The sequence below is a fragment of the Cydia amplana genome, chromosome 5 (genome assembly GCF_948474715.1).
Source record: "Cydia amplana chromosome 5, ilCydAmpl1.1, whole genome shotgun sequence".
NCBI classification, from domain to species: domain Eukaryota; kingdom Metazoa; phylum Arthropoda; class Insecta; order Lepidoptera; family Tortricidae; genus Cydia; species Cydia amplana.
Genome location: NC_086073.1, coordinates 7,090,551 through 7,107,983, shown reverse-complemented (window position 1 = coordinate 7,107,983; position 17,433 = coordinate 7,090,551). Strand labels below are relative to the sequence as shown.

Sequence of the window (17,433 nt, the reverse complement as noted above, 5' to 3'; positions counted from 1 at the left end):
AAGTATCCCATTTTATTTAGTGACATAAGTAAGCTTCTTTTCTAAGTCTTCCTGAAAGACCTCATGTATTATTTGCAGTTAAGTAAATTACACTGTACCTACCAGTACCTATGTTAGCATTCCGTGCTTATTATCTACTACATATTTAAGGATTTATTTGATGTATTCGGGTAATTACGAAAAGTTCCAAATGTTAGGTAATTCGATAAATGGATTAAACAATAAACATGATGGAATTATGGATGAATTTCGGAATTAGCCGACATTCTGGTGTACATACTTAGTCGGAATTACCCATATGCACCTTACCTGCCTAATCTGATATGGTTTTGTACGAGACGAGGTAATGTTTCCGAAATGACTACCAATTGATCCGAAAACAACATGAGAGATATTATTAATTATATAGTATGTGAAGAAACATATCATATTTATATGTAGTATCATAAGTGTCAATTAAGGAATTAATTGTATAGCGACGTAATCGTATGTTGTGATTTTTATGAGTTATTATTTCTTATATGCAATAAAACTATATGATTTGTTAAATATATTACTTTCATTTCTTAGTATCGCTTTTACCTAGCCTTTATTATGTTGTAGACAACAAGTAGATAGATTTTACTCATAGAGTAGATAGAGGTGTGTAATTTAAGTATGCACTTTCTTGGCAGCGACTAACCCCCATATTCATAAAACTTAGTAACCTCTTGTTAGACCGAGGTAAGTCTGCAACCATTTTGATAGCACACGCAGTGCAAGGGTTATTTATACGTCATGATTACATAGAAGTTTGACGTTTAAAATAACACTAGATATTGTTTTCATCTTTTATGGCCAGGTACAAAATCTAAAACGGTTTTGGTACGTATGATTCTGATAATTAATAGAATGATAACAACAAGATTTGTATGTTTATTTCGAGTTGTGATTTTATCAATTCGGAACAGTTCACAACAGTGACACCAACACAAACAGTACGCGTAAACAAAAACGATTATACGCTTTACGCTATGGCAATAGAGGCAGTTAATCGCGCTTATGCGCTAACAGCCTCATATAATAAGTTATCGTTAGCACGTAAAATATGTGTCGTATTACAGTGGTAATAAGGTCTAATAGCGGGGTTGTGATAAAGGGTGGATCGATCGCGGGGGTGGCCGGCGCCCTCTCGCGGCGCTCGGCGCGGCCCTCGCCGTCACCCGGCTCCCTCAGTGCGCGAGGCAGCGGCTACCGCGAGCCCGTGTGGCGAGTGTCCGTGCTGCGTTCATCCGCTTGACTCGAGTAACTCGACCGTCAGCAGCTCGCTCGAGCAGAGGTGAGTACGCCAACGCATAATCCATTCAACAAATGACATAAGACCGCGCGTTACGCGGGTGATTTTAGTAAGCTTGTTTAATGTCCCGCCTCTTATCAACGTCAGGCCGTGCACCATTACAGGGTGACAGAAAATTGATGAGTATACATGTTTGGTTAGAGGGTGACTTCTAATTTATAAACAAGTCAGAATTTCCTGCGAAGTGGTTTTTAACTCTGTAATTAATTAATAATATAAACATGTACCTTCCTTAATAACATTTTTAATCAGAATCAACGGATTTATTTTTATATTATTTTGTACCAATTATAATATTTAGAGACGATTAAATTCATATTTAATATTATAAGTCACGTATGAAAATAAAAATACTTGTATTGTAAAACACCCAAAAAACTGAAATGTGCAATTCAACAGTCTACTTACCTTACAACAGTACCTTAGGTACAATCATATTCATCATAGTTTTGACTTGTTTTACATTGCACTCTACGAGTACCTATTACCATTGCTATTACCAAGTTTTAGGTACTAAAATATATCTAATCTAACAAATGTTTAAGATCATTAATAACATTTCTAAGCGACAGATTGTCTTTGGACTTCGACCTACATCTGCATACATAACACCCGCCAAATATTTAGTTAATTATTGTGTAGATAGTGATTTATGTTATGTACCTAAGCTAGGTACATTACATAAAAAACCGGACAAGTGCGAGTCGGACTCGGCCACCGAGGGTTCCGTACAAATTTAACTTTTTTTTATTAATGTAGACTTTTGAGATTTTCCCTATACTTGTAGTGTAAGACGATATTACTTGCCAAATTTCATAGTTCAGGTCAACTGGAAGTGGAAGTTGGACTCGCGTTCCAAGGGTTACATTAAGCCCGACTCGCGCTTGATTGCACATTTCTAATAGGTTTTCCTGTCATCTATAGGTAAAGAACTATTTTGTGTATTTTTTTCAAAATTGTAGACCCAGTAGTTTCAGAGATAAAGGGGGGGATGGTCGAACAGACAGACAGACGCACGATTGATCCTATAAGGGTTTTGCTTTTTTCCTTTTGAGGTACGGCGGGACCCTAAAAATAAGTAAGTAATCGATGAATTTAACCAAAAACTAAATAACTCATTTTTAGAAGCAATTTTCATGTTAATAGCTTTTGTGCAAAAAAATAGTAAGTATTTTTGATTCCCCTGAGTGTCGAACTCACAGACCAAGTGGACACCGAAGTGATCCTATAAGGGTTCCGTTTTTCCTTTTGCGGTACGGATCCCTAAAAATCACCAAAATCTAGTTTTTCAATCATCGTGGCCTACCTGTCGGCTGAGACTATAGGTACGGCTGAACATACCTATACCTACTTGTCTATGACTCTACAAATACCGCAAAAGTTTTTCGCGGTAAGCCCTCAGGGGTAGCTCATACGTGGACTCTGGGTACCTATACGTAACAGACGGTATAGTAATAGTAAAATAGCCGAGTAAGAACTGATGTTCTCTGTTTACAACAAATAGCAACGATAAACTTATTTGAATGTAAACAAGGCATCATTCCATTGTCCGCGCATCGGAAACGCGGAGTCGAGTTACTTGTATCGTATCGCATAAATATGTTCCTACACACAGTGGCGGTATTCAGAATGCGGTAATAGCAACCACGACACTTTCTTAATTAATTACATAGTTTAAATTATTAGTATTAAATTCCGACACGCATTGAATTTTTTTTATATTTCTAGTACAAGAAGGTTATTCGGTCATAGTTGAATACTCCATAATTTTCAAATAGTTCATTTGAAGTTTGTGGCAGGGTAGACACTGCCAAGTAGGTACTATTAGTTATTCTGTGACACTGCTTGATACACAAACCATGAAAATCCTACCCACCACTGTTTCCTGCAGTCTTGACGAGAGCCTACCGCTAACACCGAAGTTCGCTAATGCGGCCCTCTCTTCTTCTTTTTAGGGTTCCGTACCCAAAGGGTAAAAACGGGACCCTATTACTAAGACTCCGCTGTCCGTCCGTCCGTCCGTCTGTCACCAGCAAGGACCGGAAAACCCCTCTTTACGCTTAATCCTATCCATTCGGTAACCCAATCAATTCGGTTACCGTATCATTCGGTAACCCTATCATACTGTTACCTGATTGTAACGGTAAGCTTATTGAAACGGTAACCTTAACCTTTAACCGAGTTAATCTCAAAACCCCATCGCGTTAGGGTTTTTGTTAGGGGTTTTTAACCGGTTTTTATTCAGTTATGGTAACCTTTATTATCGGTTGCTTATTGGTTTGCTACATTCGTATTTAGTGATGTGCCGTCAGTCAAATACCTACTAAAAGAAAAAGTTAATTTATTAATAGAACTAATAGTTTATTTTGTTATTTTTGTATTTTTTTTTTAATTTTGCTTATTTTAATGTTTTTGTTTATTTTAATGTTTTTGTTTATTTTACTTATTTTGTCTATTTTTTATTTTGTTTATTTTACTTATTTCATTTATTTTATTTGTCATTAATTTTGTTAATTTTATTTATATAATTTATTTTGATTATTTTGATTATTTTATTTATTTATTTTATTTATTTTATTTATTTTATTTTTTATTTTATGTATTTGATTTACTTTATTTACTTTATTTACTTTATTTACTTTATTTACTTTATTTACTTTATTTACTTTATTTACTTTATTTACTTTATTTACTTTATTTACTTTATTTACTTTATTTACTTTATTTACTTTATTTACTTTATTTACTTTATTTACTTTATTTACTTTATTTACTTTATTTACTTTATTTACTTTATTTACTTTATTTACTTTATTTACTTTATTTACTTTATTTACTTTATTTACTTTATTTACTTTATTTACTTTAGTTACTTTATTTACTTTATTTACTTTATTTACTTTATTTACTTTATTTACTTTATTTACTTTATTTACTTTATTTACTTTATTTACTTTATTTACTTTATTTACTTTATTTACTTTATTTACTTTATTTACTTTATTTACTTTATTTACTTTATTTACTTTATTTACTTTATTTACTTTATTTACTTTATTTACTTTATTTACTTTATTTACTTTATTTACTTTATTTACTTTATTTACTTTATTTACTTTATTTACTTTATTTACTTTATTTACTTTATTTACTTTATTTACTTTATTTACTTTATTTACTTTATTTACTTTATTTACTTTATTTACTTTATTTACTTTATTTACTTTATTTACTTTATTTACTTTATTTACTTTATTTATTTTATTTATTTTATTTATTTTATTTTTTTTATTTATTTTATTTATTTAATTTTTTTTATTTATTTTATTTATTTTATTTATTTTATTTATTTTATTTATTTTATTTATTTTATTTATTTTATTTATTTTATTTATTTTATTTATTTTATTTATTTTATTTATTTTATTTATTTTATTTATTTTATTTATTTTATTTATTTTATTTATTTTATTTATTTTATTTATTTTATTTATTTTATTTATTTTATTTATTTTATTTATTTTATTTATTTTATTTATTTTATTTATTTTATTTATTTTATTTATTTTATTTATTTTATTTATTTTATTTATTTTATTTATTTTATTTATTTTATTTATTTTATTTATTTTATTTATTTTATTTATTTTATTTATTTTATTTATTTTATTTATTTTATTTATTTTATTTATTTTATTTATTTTATTTATTTTATTTATTTTATTTATTTTGTTTATTTTACTTATCTTATTTATTTTATTAGTATAAAGTTCATTTATTTAACTTAAAAGGTAATAATAAAAAAACATTACAACTAACTATGAAGTATGAATTAAAAATTTAAAACCTAAACTAAAATTAAAATAAACCTACTTAAAAATTAAACTCATACTTATAATATTATATAAAAACTAAAATGCAATACTAATCAAATAGATGTAAATAATATAATTTATTTGTTTTTTTTTTTATTTATTTCATTTATTTTATTTGTTTTATCTATTTTATTTGTTTTATTTATTTTAGAAACTTACAAAATTAAAAGTAGTAGTATGTAGAGACAAACCAAAGAAAGTCTGCAGCGCTAGATTAAAAGTAGTTTTTAAAAATCAGTATGCGACAACACCACAGAAAATGGATTAAATAGTCTTGATACTTGTGAAATTTCTACCATATTTACCGTCTATGAAAAAATTAAGCTGTATGCACAGCTTAATTTTTATGGTAAAATAAATTTCATTCCAACAATAGATGTCACTATTAATATGTAGACATATACTAATATTGATAAATAATATTGGGAGAATGTGACATTTGGCTTCATCAAAATTAATAAGCTTTTGTAATATCCGCGACGGCGGTAAATAGGTACAGAGGGCCTACCGCGAACACCGAAGTTCTCAGTATGCGAGCATCTTTCTCTTTTACTCCCATTAAGGCGTAATTAGATTGACAGAGAAATTGCCCGCAATTTGCGAACTAAAGTTTTCGGAAAAACGAAATAAACCATTAAAACAATAAACATAGGTTGTTCAATTTGCTGTGAAACCTTTGTCTAAACCAATATTATATTATCTAAGTAGGTACATATGGTGAAGTATTAAGATGTTTCATTCCACTTACCCGTCATCAACTCCAAATTTTGTAAACATTGTCGTTTTTCAGCTTGAATCGCCTCATGCTGACTTTTTACAAGTGTAAAATTATTCGTCATGCGGAAAAGTAACTCCCGCACGCCGGTTTTGTAAGGTTTCACCATGTTTATTCCGTTCATCACAAAACACAATGAATATTTAAATGATTTAGACAAACACATACCATAGTGCATGACGTTTACTGACTGCTTAAAGAACATTGCCATATGTAGTTTTTTAATTCGATGTCAAATTATTGCGCTGCAGACTTTCTTTGGTTTGTCTCTAACTACAAAAGTTAAATTAATTCAGAATAACATTCTAATTGAATAAAACGTTATTTAGTATAATCCTACATCTGGAATAAATATTCCGTTTTGTCTTTTTCATTTAAAATAAAAGTGTCATGATTTATTCACTTTCTATTTATTCTAAAATAACGAGTGCAAGAATTATTCTTATTCAAATCGATCGGAATAAGAATGAAATTTCTGTTTTTATTCTTATTCTTATTCAAGTTATTTTTTGCCCAACTCTGCTCTAGATTACTCTCGTGTTGTTGAAGGTGACTATTGAACAAAATCTGCAAAATATCTTTCATGTATGAAGTCAATTATTTGCACTTCCTAGTACCTAATAACATGAAGATAATAAATATACCTACACAGGCGAAGCAACATGCGTATTTAAATCGAAACGCTGCGCTCCGCTGGCACGCGCTACAACGCAAGTGCACCGAATGTTTAAAGGTCGTGGTATTTTCTATTGTATTAGGATATTTAGGATTAAGCAGAATGCGGTGAGAGTCATAGTGACAACAATAAAGCCTTATTATTGTACTACACTACAGTATTGTTATCAGTACTCTGCCGTGTCATGACTAATTGATGTAATTGTAGATACATGAGTTAGTGGTAACAAGGTTAAATGGCATTTATTTGGTCATATTATACGTCATATTATATGTAGTATAATGTATATAGATAGTAAAATGAATTTCACCCCTCTTTTCAATGGTCGGATTGATTTGAATTTTTTGAAGCCGGTGATGATAATTTTATAATGAAGCTACATAGAAAGTAAACTGCGAAATTATAATTATGATGGTTCAATGTATATTTCTTTGCGTATTAAGTATGTATTTTGTTTATTATTCCTACCAGCCTTGAGGTCTTACGTATGCTATCTCTTTCACACCTACGGAAAGTGAATGAGATAGTAAATTACTGCAGGTAAGAAAAGAGTCCTACGCTTATCACTATAATTAAATAGATTTGCAGAAAGTTGCAGGCGTGTTTGCACTTGAGACCGTCATTTATTACTCATTGGCAATAACAATAGGATTAAGTCGTGGCGTGGTGAATTCTTTGTCAGCATTTGCTAAACACGTGCGGCAAGCGTTGTGTCAAACGATATACCTGTTAATTTCCGTCTAAATAATAAATGCAAATTTTAAATATCAGAAGAGCTTTTAATAACACCATAAGTCTTGGTAGTAACTCGGATACTGAAACCACATACTATAGTTCGTTTTTTTTAGCATTAGAAATAAGGTAAACAATCTTGATGTCTCTTTTAATTGAAAAGCACATTTTAAAAATAAGTTACGGTAAATATGTAACAATTATGAATCTAATACGATCTTTTATAGTCTTCTGCTTTCATAAGTAATAGTTATGGTTTTTAAAAAGTGTTTTTCAATTAAAAGACATGTCAAAATCGCTTACCTTCTTTCAAGTTCTTTCTAATGCTAAAAAAAACGAATTATAAACATAATTCGAAAACAGAAAACAATCATGAGTATTTTCCCCATTTGTTCCTGCCCAACATGATCGCCGCGATACATGAGGCGGGGACATATGGGAATGATTTAAATGAAGCGCCTATTCCCATCTGTGCCCGGCGGGGAGAAATAGGAATACACCATATCAAGCCATTCCTTATCCTACCTTTAAAAACATCTTTTTTAGGGTTCCGTACCCAAAGGGTATAAACGGGACCCTATTACTAAGACTCCTCTATCCGTCTGTCTGTCACCAGGCTGTATCTCATGAACCGTGATAGCTAGGCAGTTGAAATTTTCACAAATAATTAATTTCTGTTGCTGCTATTACAACAAATACTAAAAACAGCATATAATAAATATCTAAGTGGGGCTCCCATACAACAAACGTGATTTATTTGCTGGTTTTTGCGTAATGGTGCGGAACCCTTCCTGCGCGAGTCAGACTCGCACTTGGCCGGTTTTTTATTTTTTACATTAATTTAGGCACAGTGAGCCATTGAAGAGTTTCGCTATCCACCATCCGTTCAGAGCAGCTGAATTGTACCTGATGATTTAGTTATCACATTAAAATAAATACGGGTATCGTCCAATACCAAGACTATGCGGCAGTAAATTAAATTTGTAAGATTTTATTGCATAAAATCAGGTATAAATTAGTCAAGAAACATAATAGTTTCTTGTCTAATTTACTTCTATCTATACGTAACGCCTATACGGCACCCATACTACATGTTTAATCCAGGAATATTATTTAGAATATAAAATCATGATTATATTTATTTGATTAAGAATGAGATTATTCTTATTCAATTTTTTCACATACGTATTATTTCCGATCAAAATTATTTGAATAATTTTGACGGGAATAAAATCAACATGATTTTATTCTTAGGAATTCTTATTTAAATAATGATTTTATTCTTGAATGCCCAACACTGCTTACTAAGTATGTATGTAATTATGTATCTATTTAATTTAATCAAAACTATTTCACCTACCAATGTTATAGATACCCAATGAATATGTATAATGAATTCTGCCCTAGTAGCACGGTCGCATTTTTATCGTTTATCACCATGCCTGTCACGTTCTAACAAGTATGTAAGTGCGAAAGTGACGGGCTTGTGAGTCGATAAAAATGGAACCGTGCTGAGCCCCCTGGTATTAATGAAAGATTTGTAGTATTAAAATAAGTTTATAACTGCTATAGATATATATTTTCTGATCGCTGCATTAAGCGGTACAAGGTAAATTACGACTTAGCTCATACAACTCACCGCATCTGAAAACATTTTAAATTAAAGTCTATTTTTTTATTCGGTAGACTAAAATGACATTTCATAGTATGAAATGAAATGACACATGATGTTCATACTACGCAATTGCTTATTATAAAATAAGCTCATAATAACTAGTACATATGTCATTTGTTAACAATGGTAAAATATCTACCACAATCCGCTAGCGCATGTATCTTTATCACAAAGTGTTTTGTTTTAAATCACTTAAGATAAATTATACCTAACTAGGTACCAGTAAAATTACTAGTTAGGTGAAAATTTTTCTTTAAATCAGTCTTTAATCTGTAGGTACATATCAAGTGTGAACCCGAAAATAAAAATAATAATCTAAGTAGCATAAAATATATCTAAATAATAGCAGATATTACTAGGATAGGATGTTGTTTACTTGCAACCCCTTTTCTAAAAATTTCTAAACTAGAATTGACAAAAACAATAGGAACACACAGGTATAAAGATAAACAAAGGAATGGCCGCGCTGCGCCGCGGCTGTCGCTCTAAAAATAATACTGTAATCGCTCACTTGTTTTCAATTTTAGCTTAAGGACTCAAAGTGCAATATTGTTTGAATTGACAATAAGCGAAGTTACCGGCAAAAAAACTTGTTTGTGCTGGAGGCTTCATAGACCGCCCATGCCAACCACGGTTATTCAATAATAAGTTGAATTTAAGTCTGCGTAAAGTTTACAATCGTTTGAACTGGTTCAAAACCTTATTATGAGGTAACAGCATAGACGGGGTTTTTATTTCGGTTACCGGTAACAGGGGTTAACTCGATCTGATACGGTTACCGAATCAAAGTGTTACCTTATCAGACGGTTACCGTTATGGTAGGGGTTTTTATAACCACTTCTAAAATAACCCTATGAAAAACCCCGGTTAAGGTAACCGGTTCCGGTCCCTGGTCACCAGGCTGTATCTCACGAACAGTGATAGCTAGACAGTTGAATTTTCACAGATGATGTATTTCTGTTGCCGCTATAACAACAAATACTAAAAACAGAATAAAATAAAGATTTAAGTGGGGCTCCCATACAACAAACGTGATTTTTGACCGAAGTTAAGCAACGTCGGGCGGGGTCAGTACTTGGATGGGTGACCGTTTTTTTGCTTGTTTTGCTCTATTTTTTGCTGATGGTGCGGAACCCTCCGTGCGCGAGTCCGACTCGCACTTGGCCGGTTTTTATTTAGCGTGTTCGCGGTTATAGCCGGTCGTTGGATTAGGTAATAGATCCGTCCGTTACACATTCGCTCACCACTCAAAAGAAGTCTTCAGCTACAACAATTTTACCTATTACGCACAATCGTGCTGCCATGACATTTACATGACAATAATATACCTGACATACTTAACTGTGCCATCTGTGCCAAATAAAAAAAAATGATGGGACCTTTGTCATTAATGATGGGACATTACATACCTAGGGAGGTGAATTCGTGAAAGCCCTAGATCGCAGGTGTTTGTGGCCCGAACCGAAGGCGAGGGCCATAAATATGCGATCTGGGGCTTTACGAATTACCGCCCGTGGTTTGTCTAAAGTTTTACGTCTTGCCTTGGCCAGGAAGTGAGATTTTCTCCTCGCATAGCGGGGAGAAAATCCCGCTTACGGGCCTAGGGTGACATAAAATATTTTTCACCTCAGCAGCTCGAACAAGGGTACTTTGCTACTTAAAAACAGTGAGCAAAATCGCATTTTGCTCACTAAGTGGGACAAAATGAGCAAAATGCGATTTTGCTCACTCAGTGAGCAAAATCGCATTTTGCTCACTGTTTTTAAGTAGCAAAGTACCCTTGTTCGAGCTGCTGAGGTGAAAATTTAATTGTTGGTATATCTTAAGAAAACATGAGTGAATAGAGGTAAGTGATGAAGAAGGAATCCATTTTTCGGGTTCTCTAATATGTTCTCACTGCTGAGGTGAAAAATGTTGTGTACTACACGAGATCAAAGTTATTTACATCTCGTGCGCTTTTGAGTCCCTTACTACGCTCAAGATTCTAAATTAGATTCACTCGCTACGCTCGTGAATCTATTATAGAATCTTTCGCTTGCACGGGACTCAAAATAAGCACTCGAAGAAATATCAAACTTTGATCTCTTGTTGTACAAATAACTATTACATCTCGATGACAAATCATTATTAAATATGTCGATTGTGAATTAAGTAGTATTTTGCATTCATTCGCAAATACGATTGTGTGCTCTAGAAACATCCTTCACCATTTGTAAACATGTGAATTTGTTTTTTTTTTCTATAGTTTACTCTATTCAGCATTATTTCACGATTACTCGGATAAAACACACTATTATTTTTATTAATCAGCATTGCTTAACTGTGGATTTTATTAACTAGTTTTGTTGATCAAGCCGTTTTATTGACATCCTCAATGCGCACTACACAGTTGTCCACCTCTAATATTAATTAGTGGCTTACCTACTCATTACTAATTTTAGTGACATACATACACATGTGACATACATTTATAGCCTGATTTTTATTTTGTTCTTGTTTAATTTTCGTTACATTTGGCTAGTTTAAAGTGCTCTGGGCGGAATAAATACGAAATCCCAATTTGAATAAAAAAAATCCGTTAATAGTTACGAAAATAGCATACGTTTTCGTAACACAGAGATGGAAGATTTTTTTAGGACAGTATGGTGACATTTCGCTAAGTACACACACAAAGTACAAAAATTTCAAAAGTCGTCGAGCGAACGCGCATGTTCACCAACAAAATGTACACAAACGCCATTTAAGCACCAATTTTCTGGCCCACTTCGTAGTGTCCGTAAGGCTTGTCTTTACGAACTAATATCTATCTATCCACCAAATTTTATAAAAATGTGAAAAAAAATGGCCCATGTTATGAAACATAGGAATGGTATTTCTTTGTGCTCTTAGGCAAGTACTTTGTGACAGGTACTTAGGTTTATTTGTTTTTATTTATACAGGCAATACGCAACAGTAGTTGAATGTTGCTCATACATACCTCTACAAATCAGGAAGTAACAACTTCTTGGAGTAATTTATTTTCTGCGCAGATTGTCAGATGCCCGTGTCGATTGAATAGTAATATCTACACAAAGAAGACCATATGGTATTCGCAATCAGCCTATTTAATCGCATACGTTTACTTGACTAAGGCTGTTTATTTTAGGTACTGTACCAAGCATTTCATTTTTAAATGACGTTAGTTACGGAGGTATTATAACTATGGAAACGAATTATATCGCGTATAGCGAATTTAATATCTGGGAGACCGAACTTTGCTCGGAAAACATATATAAAAACTCAAAAGTTTTCCCAGAGGTAAGACCTAGCTGGATTGATTTTTCGCCCCCCAAAACCCCCATAGGTAACTATAGAAAATTTCTCGAAATAGTTAGAGCCGTTTCCGAGATCCACGAAATATATAAATATATAATATATATACAAGAATTGCTCGTTTAATTAAAGGTATTAATTTGATTAAAGGTTTATGATTACATCCAGACGTTTCGAACCCTTTACAGCGTTTGTGGTCGTGGTGGTAGTTGCGATATAATCCGTTTCCATAGTTTTATTTAATGAGTAACTATCACGATAAACGAAACATTATACAGAGGTATTGTTAAACCGGTGAATGCAGTATTGTTCTTGGGACAAATAACATATACTTATTTGAAATATGCAAAGTTATCTAATTTCACTTTCGTTTTCTTTATAAGCTTGTCAAGTAGGCGGTACTCAAATGTCTTAAATATTAGGTCAGGGAACCGAGTTTTAGGGACAATCCGCCATTTAGAAATTCACCATAGCTTTACAACTTTATTTTGATGATTATAGTTCAACATAAACACAAGAGTGTTTACAGACAGAGCCAGAGCTCAATGAGGGTGCGGGGTGTTAGGGTTGACAACGCGCATGACTGGAGTTGCAGGCGTCCATAGGCTACAGTGACCGCTTCTCATCAGGCGGGCAGATGCTTGTTTGCCAATTCTAACAAATTGATCCGTTAACAATTCAATACAAATTGATCCGTTTTCATTAGGTACGTACTTACGCATTTTTTCACTAAACAGTTCATAGTTGGTACATAGGGTTTTATGTTGAGGGAAGAGTTTTCCTTTAATTACTATATCTGCCGGTTGTAACACTTGTAACTTGGACAGTTGGACCAAGTTGGACTGAGTTCTAAACGCAGACTTTGAACTTGCTTTGAACCATTACTTTAATAAAACAGGTGCCCCCTGATCGTTAAGCAGTAGAAAAATAAGTCACAGTCACTACCTACAGCCTGAAGTAAAAGTTTTTCCACCTTAAAGGAATAATATTCTACTGTGTCAAACGAATACCTAACAAATACCTAAAGTACATACTACATTGACATTGAATTGAATACACTCTTGATTTACTCAGAATATGACATGTTTGCCTTGTAATCTCGTTCAAGAAGCTAAATATAGCGACATGGAAGACCAGTTGCTATTGTCATCTGATTAAACTAAATTATTTATACATGTGCAATTGTGCATCAAATAATAGTTTTTAGGTCATACGGTATACGATACGAACCGAGGCAGATACAATTAGATAACTTAAGATTGTTGCATACCTAGATACCAACGCATTGTGACTTTTAGCGGCGAGAAAGGGCATCATTTTCTTTTAGTGACTTTTAGTGAATTAATCTAATTAATAAAAAAAAATCAAGCGATAAACGATTGAAGTTTTTTAGCTACTTCAGGAGAGACGTAATTAATTATAATTAGACATCATCGTCTAATCTTCGACATTTCCTTTCATAAGAGCCTAACAATACTCAAACAATAATCGTCTACAGGCTCCATTTACTATTCATAATAAATATAATTAACCCGAAGACTCGCTATTTGCTATTCTCATTTAGCTTCGCAGCAGAATGCGGGCAGAGATGACAGATGAAAATAAAGGAGCGCATTAAGCACAAGTAATAGCCAGCCATTGTATGGACAAGCATAGGTACTGAGTGGTCTTTTGCTGAAATGCTTTATAGTATACCTAACAATAGGCTTTAAATAACCTGCCGTTTGATCCAATATTACGGGGCCTACCTCGTCGTCTAGTGATCTTATGGCGACTTTTATTTAGATATACCTAGTCGGCTACAAAAACTTACGGCTACGCAGTTTATAAAACTACCCTTAACAATTTTAACATTTTGTTCATTTATTCAAATGTTTCGTTTGTTCATTTACAAGTTAGATAAATTTACTTACTTTAACAAACGCAACGCTCCCAGAATAAATATCGTATAGAAATTAATTAGGGAGCTTTAAAAACCGCACACCTTTTTATCAACGTCTGAAACATTTTTACCAGGCACCGTTAATTTTAATGCACGGGTGTTTGAGTAAGTATAGTAGTTTATGCAACAGTGATATAATAAGGGTTCTTAAAATTCAAGGGTCGAAGTTACAAAACGAGACGTAGTCGAGTTTTGTAAAAAAAGACCCGAGAATTTTAAGAACCAATTATGAGCTGTTGCATACATTACTTTTTCTATGACAGCTGCAGCAAAAAAAAAAAAAGAAAAAAAAAAAAGAAAAAAAAAGTTATTATTAAAAAAAAGAGATTATTAAAAAAAAAGACTATTATTAAAAAAAAAGAGTTATTATTAAAAAAATAGAGTTATTATTTAAAAAAAATTGAGTTATTATTTAAAAAAAAAAAGAGTTATTATTGTAAATGAAAACATACCTCTTTCAATCAAGATGATCGGAACTTGTATCTTTAAAAAAAATAAAGCAGTTGTATTATACTCATAAGATGACTGCTAGCAGTCATCTTATGAGCCTATAGACAAAGCATTCAAATGACATTGCTTTAGATATCACTGTCAGTCATTTAATTGACACATTTAAGTGCTGGAGTAGAAAAAATAATTAATGAGCTGAGTAGTAAATTCATAATTCCATTTTCACGGCTACAGCCGGACTCAGCAGCTTTTACTGTAGTCTAGTCAACAAGTTCAAAATCATGAAAAATATAGATAGGTACTACTCCTAAAGACACGTGTGATAAGGTTTATTCGGGTAATTCCGGAAATCGGGTAATCCCGAAAATCATTGTAAAATCACTCATATTCCGTTGTAGTAAGAGTCGATCACCTTTCGGTATTATCCGCCACTTTCGTTCATTCGGAAATACCCGAATACACCTTACTTCATAGGATTTAGAATGATGTCTAGAAAAATTTATTCTAGACATTATTACGAATCCCATGAGGTATCACGCGTATTGTTAGGAGTAGTATCTCTATTTTTCACCATTTTGAACTTGTCGACTAGAGACTACTGCGGAGTTTTCACACATCTAGCCCGCAGCGCAGCGACCGCAGTGTAATCCTGCACCTCTGCTGATTTATTTTATTTTTTAGTCTTTTACCGCAGCGGAAGAATTCTTCCCGGCCTGCTGCACAAAGGGAAGTGGAAAAACTTGCTACTAATTTTTAGGCGAAATAGATTTCAGGTAAAAAGAAGAAAAAGGGGCTTGGATACTTAATTTAACTGAAACTATAGGTAAGTATGTACTTACCTACGTACATCAAATGAGAATGTCTTCTTATTTTTTCTGAATATATTATTATGTTTTTTTTTGTCTCGACTACAATCGACTACAATTTGCCTCTTAAAAAGTTACCTACATCTGACTTAGTATTTCCTTTAAGTACTGAAAACTTAAACTTTGTGGTTCCATTTAATATTTATTTTAGTATCCGCTTATTCCTCATTTTATATACTTATAATTATTTTCTCTGCTCTATTTTAAATACTTATTAATTTACATATCAAGAACAAAGACAAACAACACGGTTCGGGCGCGAGATATCCATAAAAAGAAAACTGCCTGAGCGGATCTCTCTTTATGTAACTTTTTGAAGTGAAAACTTCTTTAGCGGCCCTGTGTACTTTTTGAGGTGGGGGAAAAATGATAAACTTGAGACAGCGTAAGGCGGTCACGTGACCGTAAGGTTTAGATGGCCACTCATTTAGATGGCATTTAAATCAATAAAGAAAGACTCAATGACATAATTCAATAAAGCTACATCTTGATGAAATCGCTAATAAAAGTGAACTCTAGTACTGGTGAATAAAACTCAAAATATCATGACCAAATATATTTAGATGCGAGATCTGCAAGGTAACTTTACAATTTCTATTCGAATTTTAAACAATGAACGCTACAAATTTGAATTTCGAATTTTAAACAAACTCACTGACCAGCAATTTCGGATCTAAAGTTTTTCAATAGAAAGGAGGATGGGTCAATTATACATAGTGCTGCAGACATTTTGGACTAGTCATTAAGTTTTCACTTCTGTCGGCACTCCCGAAGTGCAACTCGTTGTTTTTTTAACAAAACTTTGTCTCCAAATAAAGAGACGCAAATAAGAATTTGCCAGCTTAATTACGGACGGGTAGGGTTGACGACGTTTTTATTAAACAATGTCGTTTGGAGGCACCAAATTGTAAATTATTATTGTTGGCGTTACGTAGAGGGTGGCGTATGTGGGCGAGCGGGGGTGGTCAACTGGTCATCTGAGGTGGCCAGTGTTATTCACTTACCAACCCTGACGAGCTTTTGCTTTATATAGCCTAATATCTGGGTGACCGAGCTTCGCTCGGAAAACATATAATAACTCGGAAATGCGCGTTTTCCCAGAGATAAGACCTAGCTAGATCGATTTTTCGCCCCCGAAAACCCCTATATACCAAATTTCATCGAAATCGTTAGAGCCGTTTCCGAGATCCCCGAAATATATATATATATAAATAAATAAATAAATAAACAAGAATTGCTCGTTTAAAGGTATTAGATAGATTATAAGTGTAATATCCGATTACGCGTAGTTGATACAAATCTTGAAGATTAATCAAATTATTTTAGATAGCAGCTAAGGTGATTAACCTTCTTAGATTACATTTAATTGATATGATGGCTCCCGACCTGCGAATTAATGGTCTATCTAGAAATGATATGGTTACGCGCGTAAGCTAAGCTAGCAGCCTCGGCCTAGGTAATTTTCTATGACTTTTTTTTAATTTAAAAGTTTAAGTTCCACTGGATTGTCGAGTTAAACGCTCGGTTAGTGGTGACAGTACAACCGGGGTCGAATCAGCCGTTGCGCGGAGTGACCGGCCTCTCCACGCCATCGCCATTTACTCGCGCGAGAGGATTTCCCGACCGCAACCAGCACTCAGAAAGTCAAATCGATTTGAAAATTAAACTGGTAGAGTGCGGTGTATGTTAATGGACGTATATTTAATTTAAGGTAGAAGAAGATTTGAGTGAATAAAATGTTTAATTAGTTATGTTAAATAAAATACGATTCTTTATTCCACCAATTACATTTGA

At 32.9% G+C, this 17,433-nt stretch overlaps 1 long non-coding RNA gene across 1 annotated transcript in view; it reads right to left on the bottom strand.

Moving 5' to 3' along the window:
- Positions 1–17,433, bottom strand: part of LOC134648016 (uncharacterized) — a 441,830-nt gene that overhangs the window by 409,781 nt on the left and 14,616 nt on the right. The gene's annotated exons all lie outside the window — the stretch shown is intronic.